The sequence below is a fragment of the Cupressus sempervirens genome, chromosome 8 (genome assembly GCF_028749045.1).
Source record: "Cupressus sempervirens isolate cs-2001-9-10 chromosome 8, ASM2874904v1, whole genome shotgun sequence".
Lineage (NCBI taxonomy): Eukaryota > Viridiplantae > Streptophyta > Pinopsida > Cupressales > Cupressaceae > Cupressus > Cupressus sempervirens.
This window is the reverse complement of record NC_143125.1, coordinates 208,489,496-208,506,056: the sequence shown is the minus strand read 5'-3', so window position 1 is coordinate 208,506,056 and position 16,561 is coordinate 208,489,496.

Below are 16,561 nucleotides of genomic sequence, written 5' to 3'. Positions count from 1 at the left end.
TTTTCTTCATCAAGCAACCTAAGAGAAGATTTTGCAATGGCATGTTAAGAAAGAAGGCTTAAGGAGATGAATGCTTGAAGGGTGAATAAGCTATCAGAGCTGCAAAGTATGAAGGCCAAGCAGAATTTAAGACTAAATAGAGATTTGTCATTTGCAAATGAAGTTGTAAGTTGTATCAGATCAAAGCCTTACTATTACTCTCTAACAATTGTATCAGTCTAGGGTAAATCCTTTGGATTAAGGTTGACCTAATAGTCATTTGTAAATCTTTTAATTAGGTGACATTCCAAGTGATTGGTCTAAAGTCCTTTAACAAGGCTCACTCCTAATAGGGTGATTGAAATCCTTTAACATGGTCACATTTAATAGTTTGTATTGTAACTTTTAACAGGGTTGGCCTTTCATAGGGTATCACTTCAGAAGAGTGAAAAGAGTAGCATGTTACTGGTGGTTTTTCCTAAATTGGGTTTTCATGTAAATCATTGTGTCAAGTGTGTTGATGATTCTATTATGTTTTATGCTTTACATTTCTACAAGTTGATTTGATAGTAACCTACAAGTTTTAGTGATTGCATAATCTTACAGATGCATGCATTAGTATAAATATTTTATGGGTTCACTAAGTTGTGAAAAGTTTAATTTATATATCTAAACCTTGGATAATTGATTCACCACCACGCCCCCCCCTCCCCCCCCAAAGTTATTCTAAAGTATTCCAACAAGAATGACACATCAAAAATGATTTTTAATATTGATAGTGAAATTTGTGAGAAAATAGACATCTTTGTTAATCAATATGGAGTAGTAGCTCCAAAATGTGGCAAAAAAGAGAAGAAAAGGGGAAGAAAGTCTTTGGTTGTGCTTAGACCCATTACAGAACAAGTAGAAAATAAAAGAAAAGTGATATCTTGAATGTAGGGAAGGGGAAATTCCTTCCCATAGAGAAATGAAGATTACTATATGGAATGCTGGGGGTTTTAATGCCCCTAGCAAGAAGTTCTTAGTAAAGCACAATCTATCCCTTTTTAAATCTGAACTAATTTTTATCCAAGAAACTAAATTGAATAAAGAAGATGGAGAAATATTTTTAAAAAAATAGGGTTTTTGGAAATCAAAATTATTAGGATCTAATGGAGCTTTAGGAGGAATAAGAATCATATGGAACCCCTAGAAAATAGATTTTGTTAAACAATCTCAAACAAAAATTGGATGGGGGATAAAATATAAAGCTTTAGATGTGATCTCTGGCTAATGCTCATCAATATATATGGACCAATTCAAAGAAAAAATTAAGAAAGAGCTTTGGGATGAGATATGTACATATATGAAATTAAGTAATACTAAAAACTTTTGTATTGGAGGATATTTCAACACAATAATTAGCCTAGATGAAAAGTATTGGGGTTCTTAATCTATCGCATAAGTTATTTTGGACTTTAGAGAATGGTTTAATAGGAATAGCCTATTAGATATCCCTCTAAACATTGGAAAATAGAAATAGATCAAAAAAAGATGAGGTTTTTGCCACATTGAAAAAAGATTTGATAGATTTTTTATTAAAGGAAATCTAAGTATTATCAACACAATAATTCATTCACCAATCCTTCCACATGTGTGTTCAAATCACATTCCAGTTAGAATTGAATTTGTAGAAGGTCATAAGCCTAACACAAATCCATTTAAATGTGAAAAGATGCAATTTTTGGATAAAGAATTCATGATCAATATCAAAAAGTGGTGGCAAGCAAGTTATTTTGAAGGATCCAAAATGTATTATTTTATTTATAAATGAAAACTACTCAAAGACAACATTTTAAAATGGAATAAAGAATATTTTCACAATAAATTTCAAGAGAAATTAGACAATGAAGAATAATTAAAGTGGTCAAATGATGAAATTATAAAAAATGGTATAAATAATGACAAAAATATTAAAGGAAAAGAGCTATTGGCAAAACATGAAAATATCTTAGCAAAAGAAGAAATCTATTGGCATCAAAAATCCAGAGAAACTTGGTTGGAAGATGAGGATCACAACACCAAATTATTCCACAATAGTACTATTTATAATAGAAATGTGGTCTTCTCTTCCCCCTAGAGAAAGCCTTGGGTCTTGATGGATTTTCTGCTCTATTTTTTCAAAGCTGTTTGGATACTATTGGTTGGGATTTATTAGTTGTATCAGAGGAGTCAAGGAAAAATTAGAATATGCTCAAGTACTTCAACACAAAGAATATTTCATTAATCTAAAAAGTTAAAGATCCTAAAAAAAATTCTGACTTTAGGTTGATTTCCTTATGCAGTATAACATATAAGATCATTACCAAAGCTATTTATTTAAGAATGCATCACCTACTTCCTTCTATTATATCAACTGAACAAGGAGGTTTTGTTATGGGTCACAAAATCTTGGAAGGGGCTTTGGTGGTACACGAGGTCCTTTAGTCCATCAATATCACCCAAACCTCAAATTTTGTCATCAATTTAGACATGATGAAAGCTTATGACAAAGTCCGCTAGAAATTCCTATTTCAAGTGCTACATAAAATGGGTTTCTCAAAAGGCTGGTGTTGTTGGGTTAAAGCATGTATTTCAAGAGCTTGGTTTTTGGTTATAGTTAATGGCAAGCCAACAAGTTTCTTCTCTTCAACACAAAGAGTTAGACAAGGGGATCCTTTGTCTTTGGCTTTGTTCATCATCATGGTTGAAGCATTCAACAAAACTATTAAAGTGACAAGGTGCATGCATTATTGTTACAAATATCTTTGTCACACACTCTTTTTTTGCTGATGATACCCTATTATTTGGTTTATCACAAGTACAAGAGGATCTATAGGTTAGGTATTCTATCCAACTTTATTCAGATGAATCAGGGAAAAAAATTAATGCACAAAAGTCAAAAAAATATTTCCTTAATACTAGCAAAGTCATATATGATAAGATAGTTCAGATCTTGGGATTTTTAGTGGATTTCTTTCCTTCTACTTATTTGAGTATTCCATTTTTTATTGGCTCAAATAAAAACATTTTTTGGTCCTCAGTCCTTAAATGTATTTAGAGCAGAGTTGTGGCTTGGAATGCTAGATCATTATCACTATCAAGAAGAATCCTTCTTGTCAAATCTGCTATTCAAAATTATTGTCTAGCTGTTTTGAAAGATCCTCCATCAATTTTTTTACAAATCCAAAAGTTAATTAGATGATTCCTTTGGATAAAAAATATGGATGAGGTTAAAAAATCCCCCTCATATCTCTTCAAGATATTGCACATACTCCTACAGTTGGAGGAGTGGGTGTACATGATTTAACACAAAGAAATAAGGCTTTTGGTGGAAAATTAGTTTGGTAGATGTATATCAAACCTCAATCTACATGGTGTTAGATTATGCAACAGAAGTATTTGGATAATAATGACTCATCCAAGATCCTATCAATGATGGATCCCCCTAAGGGCTTGACCATTTGGGATTTTATGATTTCTTCAAGAGACATTGTGCTTAAATATGTCACCTAGGAAGTTAATAATGGGAGTATGGTTAAATTGTAGAGAGACTTATGGAATGGTCACCCTCCCTTAGCTACAAGCCAAACTTTTGAAGATATCATAGCAATTTAGGAGCTCATTGGGGAGCACAAGTTAGTCACTTTGTTTCAACAGTCAACATTCACTCTGGAAAAGTCATTTGGAAGGACCTAGATCAATTACCATTGTCACAATAGGATAGAGATTCTCTTCATAGCATCTTGAAAAATAAACATATATTTTTTCCCAATAGTGAAGAGAAATTATTATGGACCCCAACAAAAGATGGTTCCTATTCAATAGAAGATGATTATAAATTATTATACAAAATAGGTTTGGATAAAGTACCATCTAGAGCATTTTCATTTTGTTGGAATCATGTTGTTCTACTAAAGGTAGGTTTTTTTGCATGGCTCATAATCAAACATAGAATTTTGAAAAGTGATAGATTGGTTAGATTGAATATTGGCTCACCATTCAATTGCCTATTCTATAATGCATGCCAGGAATTAGTGGATTATCTTCTTGTGACTTGCCCTTTCGCTCATCAATGTTGGAAATTTGTCCTCAACAAATTAAATTATAGTACTCCACTTTTGGATAATTTATGGGACCTTTTTCAAGCATGGCCGATTCTTTACCTGAAATCTCTATTTGCTAACTTATGGAAGTGTATCCCAACTTTAGTCATATGGGATAATGGTGGGAAAGAAATAAATGTATTTTTAGGAAACAATCTTCTTCAATTTCCAAGGTCTTAGATGGAATTGAAAGATAAATCTTAGAGGTGACTAATGCGAGCTTCAATAGATGCAAATTTAACCCTACTATTACTCCATGGGATGGTAGGATAATGTAGGAATAAAAATAAATACATATCCCATCTGGATGGGGCGCAAACAATTTTGTCTCAACTTTAGTAGATTGATCTGCTATCCACTAACTTCCACCTATAAAGGGTTTTTTGAAGCTCAATTTTGATGGAGCCTCACAAGGCAATTTGGGAATTTTAGGTTCGGGGGCATGTATTCATGACTATCAGGGTAATGTACTTGCTCTTACTACCTCCCCTCTACCTATTGGCACTAATAACATCATTGAAGCATAGGCTCTCTTTATAGGTCTAATTCTAGCTAAATAGGGGAATAACTATCACTTGCATATTGAAGGTGATTCCTTAATCATCATTAACACTTGCATCTACAGAAGAATACATTCTTGGCCTATTAAATATATACTTAATTGAATTTGACATCTCTTAGATTCATTCCAAGAAGTGTGTATTTCTCACACATTACAAGAAGGGAATAAAGTTGTAGATTTTAATTCAAATTTGGGATGTGATGGTTTGAGAAGTTCTTCTCTACATCTGATGTTTATAATCAAACAACATGTTGATCTCAAAATTTTGATTGTAGAAGATATCGATGCTTGCCATCATGAAATCCACTAACCCACACATGATGAAGTAATGATGCACTTTCAATTTGAAGTTATCTTTTCTTGTGTCATTTTCTTGTGCAGTCTATAATACTACTGATACACAGTACTCCAAGTACACTTTGTAGAGTCTAAAGGAAAACCATTACACTATTTTCACATGGCTTCTCATATGACTAACTTTCCACCTTTTGTCACCTCAATACTTGTAATTTCTTGTCAGGCTGAATGATGTAGTTTGGAACACCTGACATAATCCATGTGGGCCAAGGGATATTGGGCTTTAGCCTTAGTGCAATGAAAAAGAAGATGTCAAGTTGGTCTCTAAATCAACTTGTTGTTACATGTAGTGGTTGAGATTTGGCTATCCCTTCAACGAGTGCTTCAAGTGGAAGCTTGGTTCTTTGCTCAGGATGGGATTCACACATTCAAGCTATCATCGCCAATGATATTATTCTAGATGTGGATGTAGTAATTAGTATTTTCTTCTGGCTTCTTTTTTGGTATCCTTGAACTACACTTTTCATGTAATATTTGATGATTCAAATTTGTGTATTGATCGATGATTCTAGGTTTTCTTTTTGATTCTTGCCCGATTGAGCTTTTGAATTAGTTTTACTAATAAAATATTATAGTGGCTTGACCACTTTTTCCTTAAAAAATAATATTACAAATATGAATAGAATTAGAAAAATAAAAAAACATTGAAGGAATCCTAGAAGACCCAAACAAAATTGTTGAAGTGTTTATAAATTAATATAGTAATATACTTAACAACTTTGACAACTCAAATTTGGAAGTCCAAAAAAATAGAAAACTATAAACCAAAACTAATTACACCTGAAGAGAAGAAATTTTTAAATAAACTGTTCTCAATAGAGGAAATAAAAAAACTCTATTCAGCATGAACCCTAAAAAATCACTTGGCCCAGATGGCTATCAAGTTTTCTTCTTCCAAAAGTGTTAGGAAATACTAGGTGAAGACCTATGGAAAATTATAGAAGCCTCTAGAAATTTTGGATCCCTCTTAATCAAGATTAACAACACCTTCCTAACACTAATTACAAAAAAACTAATCATGAGGAACCCAAAGACTTTTGACTAATAGCCCTATGCAACACAATATATAAAATATTAACAAAAGCCCTTGTAGGTAGACTAAAAAAAGTTCATCCAAATCTAATATTAGAAGAAAAAAAGATTTGTATCAGGTAGGTCCATCTTTGATGGGATCATTATTATTCAAGTTATAATACACTCAACCCAAATAGATAAGAACCCTTATATGCTAATGAAACTAGATATACAAAAGGCATGTGAGAAGGTAGATTGGAGATTCCTATGCAAAAATTTAGAGGCATTTAGTTTCTATCGACAATGGATAAATCTAATCTTTGAACATGTATTGCTACCTCTAAAATATCAATCCTCATTAATGGAACTCTGAAAGGATTCTTCAGTATATCTAGAGGAATAAGACATGGAGATTCTATTTCATCCTTCTTATTTATCATCATGGAAGAAGCATTTAGAAGATCAATCATGAAAGCACAAGAAGAAGGAAAATAAAAGGAATAACAATATTAGAAGATATCCCAAACATTACACACCAACAATTCACAGATGAAAAAATCCTTCCAGGGAAAAGCTCAGTAGGGGAAGTTCAAAACTTTAAGAAAATAATTCAAACTTATATGGAGGAATTAGGACAAGTGGTAAATATTGAAAAATAAAAAATATTAGTTTTAAACACATCATCAGAAATGGAAAGGAAGATTTGCAACATTATGGGCTTTAAGAAAAGTACCTTTCCCTACAAATATCTTGGAATCCACCTAGAAAAAGGTGTGAGAGACTCAAAAACTTGGGACCCCATCCTAGATGGTGTGGATAAAAAAAATAAAAAAATAGAAAACTAGAAAGGAATATGGTTGACCAAAGCAAGAAGAGCAACTAAGATTAGAGCGGTCCTTTTGTCTACCCCAACATATCAAATGTATTGCCTACCCTTACCGAAAGGGGTCAAAAAGGAATTGGAAAATAAACTTAGAATCTTCTTCTAGAAAGGAGTAGATGAAAAAAAAAAGGCTTAATTAAATGGTAAAATATCTAAAAACTAAAATAATTGGGTGGTCTTGGAATCAAGAACCTTAGCTAGAAAAATGAAGCTTTGGGAGCCAAATTAGTATGGAGAATGTATTAGGAAAAAGAACAAAGGACCCCTAGTCTATCTTCAGAACAATGGACCCCTCAAAGGCTCTAAAACTTGGAACTTCATGTATCAATTCCAACCAATTATCAAAAACAACTTAACTTGGGGCATAGGATAAGGCAAGGAAGCTCTTTTTTGGGAAGATTATTGGGATGGACTCCCAACACTTGATAACTACAACCTTCCTCCTAAAATTAAAAGAATTCTATTTTCTCTTTGGGGAAAGTAAGTCTTCAACTGCAAAAAAGAAAAAAATAGTAGAAGGAAATGAGATATGGGAATGAAAATGAGTAGAAGAAACTAACCTATCAGATTAGAAAAAACAAACATTCAAAAATTTCCTCAACCAAATATAAGTTAATTACAAAAGAAGAAAAGAAAAATTGATCTAGGGAGCATTTAAGAATGGATAGTACAGTTTCATGAAAGGATATAACATGATAGTTAACTCCCAAGGTGGGAAAGGATAAATATCCCCCTCAACCTATGATGGGACCCAACATGCCTACCAAAGACAAGCATTTTCCTATGGGCAAAAACTCAAAGCAAGATACTAACAATAGAAAAATTCACCAAGATGGGCTGTGAAGGCCCCTCAAGGTGCTTGTTTTATAAAAATGCCTCAAAGATAGTTGACTATTTTCTATATCATTATTTTTTCACTAAAAATTGTTGGCAATGACTATGTTAAAGGTTAAACTAGTCTATGGTCTTACCAAGTAACCTTAGGGAACTCTTAAATAGCTTACCCAATTTTGGTAAGATAAGAATATATAGTAAACTATGGAATATTTCATCCTCAATCCTATTATGGGAGATTTGGAAGGAAATGAATTGGAGAATATTTGACAATGCAGAATTAACAACTTCCTCATTTCTCAACAAAGTAGAAGCAAGTATCATAGAAGTTATGAATATAAATCTTAGGAACATAGTTAAAGAGGAACGATCATGTGTGGACTGGGATGTAGAAATGTGCATAAACTAGAGAAAGCTAATAAATCCACTATTAGTTTGTCCCCCCAAAAAAAAAAGCATACTAGAGAGGTTTGTCAATGGGAATCCCCCTAGTAGAGTGGACCAAATTGAACTTTGATGGAGCCTCTCGAGGAAACCCAAGAAAGGAATGCATAGGACATGTCATATGTTTAGAAATGAGAGAATGGTTAGTAAAGAGAGCCAAACCATTAAAATAAGTCTCAAACAACATAGCATAAATCAAGGCCTTGATGGAAGGTTTAAACTTGATCTTAGGCTTTGGAATTGAAAAATTAATCATAGAAGGGGACTCCCACTTAATTCTAAATGCAATCAGGAAACACAACACACCCAACTAGAAAATAAATTCCAAATTAGAGCATGCACTTTTACTCTTAGACAAGTTTGAGGAGACAAGAATTCAACATATATATAGAGAAGGAAATAAAATAGTGGAGTCCCTAGCAAACATGGGAGGAGATGGGAAGGACATACTAATTAAAAGAAATGGCAAAAATTTTAACTTTATCCAACCATAACTAAGGTTGTATTTTTAAATGGATTCTACTCTCATTCTAAACTTCCAAACCCCATCATTTTCATCCTCCTAGTCTTCCCCTTCTAACATTAGTCTTAATTTAATTAGACCCTATCTAAATAAGCTCTTCTTCCTCCCTCATTTTTTCCTTTTAAATAAAATATGAACACACTTTTAAGTTAAAGAACCTAGGAATGACTTACCTTTATGATCTAGATAGGAAATCATAGATACATGATCAAAGGAATATATCTTTTAGACATATAAAATTGTAAATTTATTATAGTGGGTGACTTAAATTCTAATTATGACCCTAGACATCATTAATGACCAAGTTATGTAAAGCTCTTAATTCTTGATCACTGGCATCTTCCTTAGTTGTATGATTATTGTTAAATTTGTAAACAATTGAGGTTGCAATAGATTTATTGAAGGATTGAGTAAATTGTATATATATGTCTTTTGTCTCAAAATATCAAATGAGTTTATCAATCATAGTATATGCATAAAAAACAAGTTAGTCTTTGATGGTAGGTGAGTAATCTCTCAACTTCTCATGTCTCTCTCTTAATCTTAGACCCTTCTTCAAAAAAGATCACTCCCCTTCTAAGATTATGCCATCTTATATTAGGAACTTAATAATCTTTTTTTTAGACCTCAAGATCGATTCTAGCAAGTTGTCACTGAGAAACTGTCCTCATTATCTTTAAATCCCCTTGGTTTCCTTACACCCCAAGGCCAAAGTATTGATCTGTTCATTAAGCTTCCCTTCTTCCAATGGATCATCATTGAGTTACCTAGAATATTAATCCATTTGGGTTGGCACTATTGTCACTATCAACATGATATCACTTTCTTTTAGTTGAAATTCACTATGCCATATATAAACAAGGTTGTAAAACAACTTACTTCTAATCAAGCACTATAGATTTGGATAAATTCTCTATTTTAAACTGAAGGACAAAAAAAAGAGTAAAACCAATCCCTAGAGTGAAAATCTAACTAAAAATAAAATTGTTTATTATAATCTCCCTTTGTTTCTCCCTTTCATTGACATAGATTATGACTTAAGCCATGAGTGACATATTGTTTGGAATCCCAAATACCTCGTGTTAAGACTACTACTTGGTCACTTGGTATTACTATAATTCATTAGCCTTCAAAATACCAAAATTCAATTCAATTCCACAAATCATATTAGTCATAAGAATTTTTCTATTTTTGGTTGTTCCTTTCATCCTTGAATTCTCGATGCTTAAATATGGAAAATTAATATTTATTGGTTAATAACATATTGATAGGTTATTTCTACCTTTATATGCTCTTTGAGGGTCACTCACTTTCATTGGAAACTCTAAACATCCACTTTATGAATCCTAACTACAATGAGATTTAATTCTAAGATTGAATATATGAAACATAGGGGTGACTAATTTGCATACAAAGAAGTAATCTCCAATCTCCTTTAAGACCTCCCTCGCCCTCATTCCATTCTAAAATTTTATTTCTTATCCTTCAATCTCATATTGGAAAGTATTAAAATAAAAAACTAATAAATATTGTGAGGCCTCATCCTGATCCATCATAGCACATTTGATACATTTTATATTGACACATTATTACTTGATATGTTGAGACATTATCAGTTGGACTAGACATTATTATATTATTTTATGTAGTGTGATGATTTATTTTAAAATGCTTAATCATGTTATTTGATGTTTTAAAGCATGCATAATGATGGTGTATTATAGTAAATGAATTCAGGATTAGGAATATGATTAATACTTTAATTATGCAATTTATAATGGTTAAATATACAAGCAGAAATGAGATAACGGTTATTTAAATGGAAGTTTGATGTTTTTATTTATATGATTATCCAAATGAGTTTTAAATATATGCATGTGATTTTCTCGAGCTATTTATGTGTGAATTGAGTGTACAAGAGTATTAACCACGAGATCTAATGAAAAATTGGTAATCAACCCTATGTTCAATCTATGAAACTAAGATTGAGTCTAATGAAGAGATGCAAACCTCATTGTTTTGTATTTTATTTTTATCATAATCTGAATGTGTGTATCATTTTGTAATTGTAAGGTGTTTAAAGTTACATAATAGTGAATCTTATAGTGTCACTTGACACTCGTAATTCGTATGTGTATCAACATGTTAATTAGGTTAGTAGAGTAACTTGATAATCTAAATTTGAATTTAGAAACCTAAGACTAATTAGTAGTAATCTAGATTAATTACCCTGATTAGGGTTTAGTGGAAAGTTTTCATTCCTAGGGTTTTTAGAAAGTTCAAATATTTCAAGCCAATTTATAGGTCCTAAAGTGATCCTAGGGGGCCAAAATTAATGCAAGCCAAGTGCCTAGGGGGTATGTATATGGGTTGGGGACATTTTCAACCCTTTTAGATCCTTTTGTTGACTTTTATGACCTCCTAAATATCCCATTTTCCCTTTAGTGCAAAAATTGAATTTTTTCATGAGTTTGCCAAGTTTACACTTCACCAGAAAGGTTGTCTTAATGGTAGAATCAAGTTGGAAGACCCTAGAAGCCTTTGATCAAGTCTAGAGTTATTGCCATTTTAGGTGGGTGAGTTTAGAAGTCTATTTAGTTTCCAATTTAAGGGTTAAAGGGTGCTCACCCATTCTCTAGATTTAGAGAAAGTTGAGCTTGGATTGGAAGAGGAAGAAGGACTAGTTCTTCTCACAAACTCCATTTTCCATAACACTTGTGAAGGTAGGATCCTTCATGGCCTTGTTCTTCATGCTTTGTTTACTATTTTCTCAAGTAGACCTATTGCACATGTGTGTATATTTTCATGTGTGTGATGAAACATGTGAGGGATGGGTTATTGTGAGTTTCTTATTTGTTTTACTTATATGTTTTCCATTTTTTTGTGGGGAAAATTGTAAGGGTTGTGTTGGTATTACTCACCCTCAAATAGGGTAGAAGTGGCCCTATACGGGAGGAGGGCCTTAGTTGGACTTTTGGTCAGTGCAGAGTCTCTCCTCATGATGAGGAGAGGGAGAAAGTAGAGTGTCATGGGCCCCTACTTGTCAATACAAATTGTTTTGTTTTTGGGGAGACAAGGAGTGAAAGAATGGAAGTTCTTGTGATAGGGAAATCATGAGGGTGAGTCGGTACATCGGTTAGGAAAAATACTTGATAGACCTCCCAGAAATGTAGGAAATGAGATCAAGAAGTTGATACAACTCTAGCCACCATTGTTTCCCAGTTCCACTGACAAAGCAGTAGCATAGGCTTGGTTATAGAGTTTGCAATGATGTTTTAGATTACATCCTTATGGGAGTAATCTAAAGGCATGACTAGCAGTCCATCTATTGAGGGAGAATGCTTCCAATTGGTGGCAACATGAAGAATCTATAGGAGGAGTGAGGATTGACACTCTCACATGGGATACATTTTTGGCTAGGTTTTAAGAGAGGTACCTTTTTGAGCACTTTAAACAGAAGTAGATAGAGGAGTTCCATTCTCCATAGTAGAATGGCCTTATAGTAGCCCAGTATAAGAGTTAGTTTCTCGAGCTCCTTCCTTGTGTTGAATACATGAAGGATGAGAAACTACAAATCCACCATTTCATCATGGGCCTTAATTTCTCTATCCAGGGTAGCATCCGCATGGAATTCCTTACTACCTTTAGATAGGTAGTTGAGGTAGCACTAGTTGTCAAGGATACTCAGGGTAGATAAGAGTCTTAGGATCTATCTCAGAACTAAAACTTTACCCAGTAGTCAAGATAGTAGAATCCCTCTTGGAAAGGGAATCAAAACTATGCAATAGGGTCCTCTAAGGGCCAACAATCTTAGCAACGGAAACCATAATAGCAACACCAAAAACCATCATAGAGTTATCAGAGCTCTAAGCCCAAGTAGTGGTAGTCACAGGGTCCTAAACAAGATCAGAAGGCACAGACCCCATACTCATAGCCAACAAAGACTTAGTAGTCTTTTAGGGGTGGATATAGCAGATCTAGTAGGTCTAGGGGTCCACAATAGTCTAGATCATAGGGCGTACATGCTTATACCCGAGAACCATGCTACACTTGTGGTGACATGGGTCACTTAGCTAGAGAGTGTTTGTAGGGATAGTCAACTGGTGGTTAGAGAGGGGCTACCTCAGAGCCTATAGTTGGTGACATGGGTAGATCCCACAGAGTATTTACAATGGTTGAAAACCACTAGACTAAGCATCAAGCCATAGTTATCAAGGCCACATGTATAATATAGGGTAGTTTGGTTACTATTTTGTTTGATTCCAAAGCTACTAACTCTTTTATATTTGAGCCATATGTAGTGGAGCATTGTGAGCTAGTGGTAGTTAGTTAAAATGTTAGTTGGGAAGTAGAGTTAGACTCAGGAGCTAGAGTTTTAGTTAGTTCCATGGTACAAAATTATCAGATTCAGATTAGAGACATGACCATGATGTCTGATCTATGCATTACCCCTCTAGGTTCATATGATGTTGTCCTTGGCATGGATTACTTTTATGCCCACATCACCAATATGAATTGTTGACAAAAGAGGGTAGAATGTGTGGATGATTATGCAATTTCTAGAGTGATTTTCAAAGTGAAGAGGCCAGTATCTCTTCATGTGATTTCTACTATGCAACTTAGATGGTGCATGCAAAGGGATGCCGGTTGTTCACTATAACCACTAGTGACAAAGAGGAGGATTTAGAGGAAGAGCCATCCCTTGATGATTTTATTATTTTACAGGAGTTTGTAGATGCATTTCCTTTAGAGCTCCTTGGTATGCCTCCACCTAGAGCAGTAGATTTTTACATAGATCTTTTGCCAAGAGCCGAGCCAGTATCGAGAGGCCCTTATAGGATGACTACTCATGAGATTGGCAAGATAAAGATTTAGTTGGAGGAACTCTTAGAGAAAGTGCATATTTGACCTAGTGTGTCACCTTAGGGTGCACCAGTGATCTTCATGAAGAAGACAAATGGATCACTTAGGTTGTGCATTGATTATCAACAGTTGAACAAAGTAACCATTAAGTATGATACCCACTTCCCAAGATTGATGAGCTTGTTGATCAATTACAATGTGCTTGAGTATTTTCAAACATAGATCTAAAATTGTATTATCATTAGTTGAGGATTGTGGAGAGTGATATCCACAAGACTTCATTGCATATGAGGTATGGTCACTACGAGTTCATCGTGGTACCATTTGTCCTAAAAAATGCTCTAGCTATATTCATAAGCCTCATAAATGGAGTATTCAATACCTTTCTAGATAAGTCTGTGGTCTTATTCCTAGATGATATTTTGATATACTCTTGTAATGAGAAGGAGTATGAAGAGCGCCTGAGACAATTGTTGCAGAAGTTGAGAGAAAACTAGGTATGGCAGCTGGTTGAAGTGTGCATTCTTCAAACTTGAGATATATTATTTGGGTCATGTTATATCAGGTAATGGAGTCTCAGTAGATCCATCTAAGATTAGGGCCATTATGGATTGGCTAACACCCACTAGTGTCACTAAAGTGAGGAGTTTTATGGGACTAGCAAGATATTACTGACACTTTATTGCAGGATTCTCTAGATTGGCACACTCGATTACATCTCTTTAGAGAAAAAGGAAGAAGTATGAGTGGATAGAGAAGTGTGAGAGAACTTTCCAAGAGCTCAAGAGAGCCCTCACAAGTGCACCAATCCTTACAGTGCTAGATCCTTTTGTGGATTTCGTGATGTGCATAGATGCATCTTTGGATGGTATAGGGGTAATCCTTATATAGGATGGATGACCTATTTCCTATGAGTCTAGGAAATTGAAGACTCATGAACTTAATTACCCTACTCATGACCTAGAGCTTGTAGTAGTTGTTCATGCTTTAGTGAGGTGGAGAAACTTCCTTCTTAGTCATAGATTTGAGCTTCGTTCCAACCATTAGAGTTTGCAATATATATTAACATAGCCAAACCTTAATGCTAAGCAAAGAAGGTTGATGGAGTTCCTTTGTGAGTAAAATTTTGGTGTTCATTACATCAAGGGAAATGAGAATGTGGTTGTAGATACCCTAAGTAGAAGGTGCCATGAGCTTTCATATGTGACTACTTGCACCGATTTGAGAGAGCGGATCCTACATCATTTTCTAGAAGATGAGCTATATGCAAAAGTTAGTTAGTTTGGTGCATTCTTAGAGACCCTTAGAATGAAAGTACTTAGAGTATTCATTGGAATTTGATGGACTTTTGTGTCATAGAGGACATATTTATGTACCTTCCATTTGGGGTCATGAGCTCATCATACTTGAGGCTCACAAAGCACCTTATATAGTGCACTCTAGTGTTAATAAGTTATATGCAGATTTGAGGTAGTTATATCACTAGCCAGACATGAGAGTGCAAATTGCTAGTATTGTTGCAAGATCCCTTGAGTGTCAGAGGGTGAAGGTAGAGCATTGTCATCCCAGTGGGCTTCTTCAGCCTCATCAAATTTCAGAGTGTAAGTGGGATGCTATATCTATGGATTTTATTATTGGTCTTCCCATGTCTTCTCACTACCATGATGCCATTTTGGTGACTATTAACACATTGACCGAGGTTTTCCACTTCTCACCTATGCATACTACATACACAGTACAAGACATAGCTCATGTGTTCTTGTGGGACATTATTATACTTCATGGCATTCCCCATAAGATCATCTCTCATAGAGACTCACTATTCACTTCATCCTTTTGGAGAGAGTTGTAGGAAACATTGGGTACTAGGCTTAATTTTAGTACAATGTACCATCCTCAAACTGGTGGTCAAACTAAGAGAGTGAATTAGGTGTTGGAGGACATGTTGCATATTTATGTGATGGACCATTAGGTCAAATGGGAGGAATACTTGCATCTTGTCAAGTTTTCTTATAACAATGGGCATCATTCCTCTATAAGTATGCGACCTTATGAGGCGTTATATGGAAGACCTTTTCGAACACCCTTGATTTGGGATAGGATTGAGGATAGAGTATCTATTGGTCCTCAGTTAGTCAAAGAGATGGAGCAATAGGTGACCCTAATTAGACAATGCCTTAAAGAGGCATAGGATAGATAGAAGAAGTATGCTAATACGAAGAGGATTGAATTAGAGTAAAAGGTTGGAGATAGAGTCTTCTTGAGAGTGTGACCACACAAGAGTCTAATTCAATTTGGAAAGAGCTCTAAGTTGGTACCACGGTTTGTTGGACCAATTGGGATCCTAGAGAGGATTTGACCAATTGCTTACTGCCTAGCTTTTCCACCTAGACTATCACACATGCATGATGTGTTCCATGTTTTTGCACTTAGAGGATATATGTGACGAGTCTCACATTATAGATTGGGATTTCTTGCAGGTGGAGTTGGATAGGTAGATAGGCAGTTAGCATTGGAGCCTATCTATATTACTGCCTGATGGACCCTAACTCTTTAAGGGTAAGAACTAGACCAGGTTAGGGTCTAGTGGGATTGTTATGATGAGGTCACATCTTCATAAGAGGATGTAGCACAAATGAGATCTCAGTACCCATACCTTTTTGATGAACTCTAGGAGGAAGTTTGTGCCTAGTGGGGGAGGATGTGAGGCTTTGCCTCGATCCATCATAGTACATCTGACACATTTTATTTTGACACATTATGACTTGATATGTTGATACATTATCAGATAGACTAGACATTATTATATTATTTTAGATAGTGTGATGCTTTATTTTAAAATGGTTAATCATGTTATTTGATTTTTTAAAGCATGCATAATGATGGTGTATTACAGTAAATAAATTTAGGTTTAGTAATATGAGTAATACTTTAATTATGCAATTTATAATGGTTAAATATATGAGAAGAAATGAGAT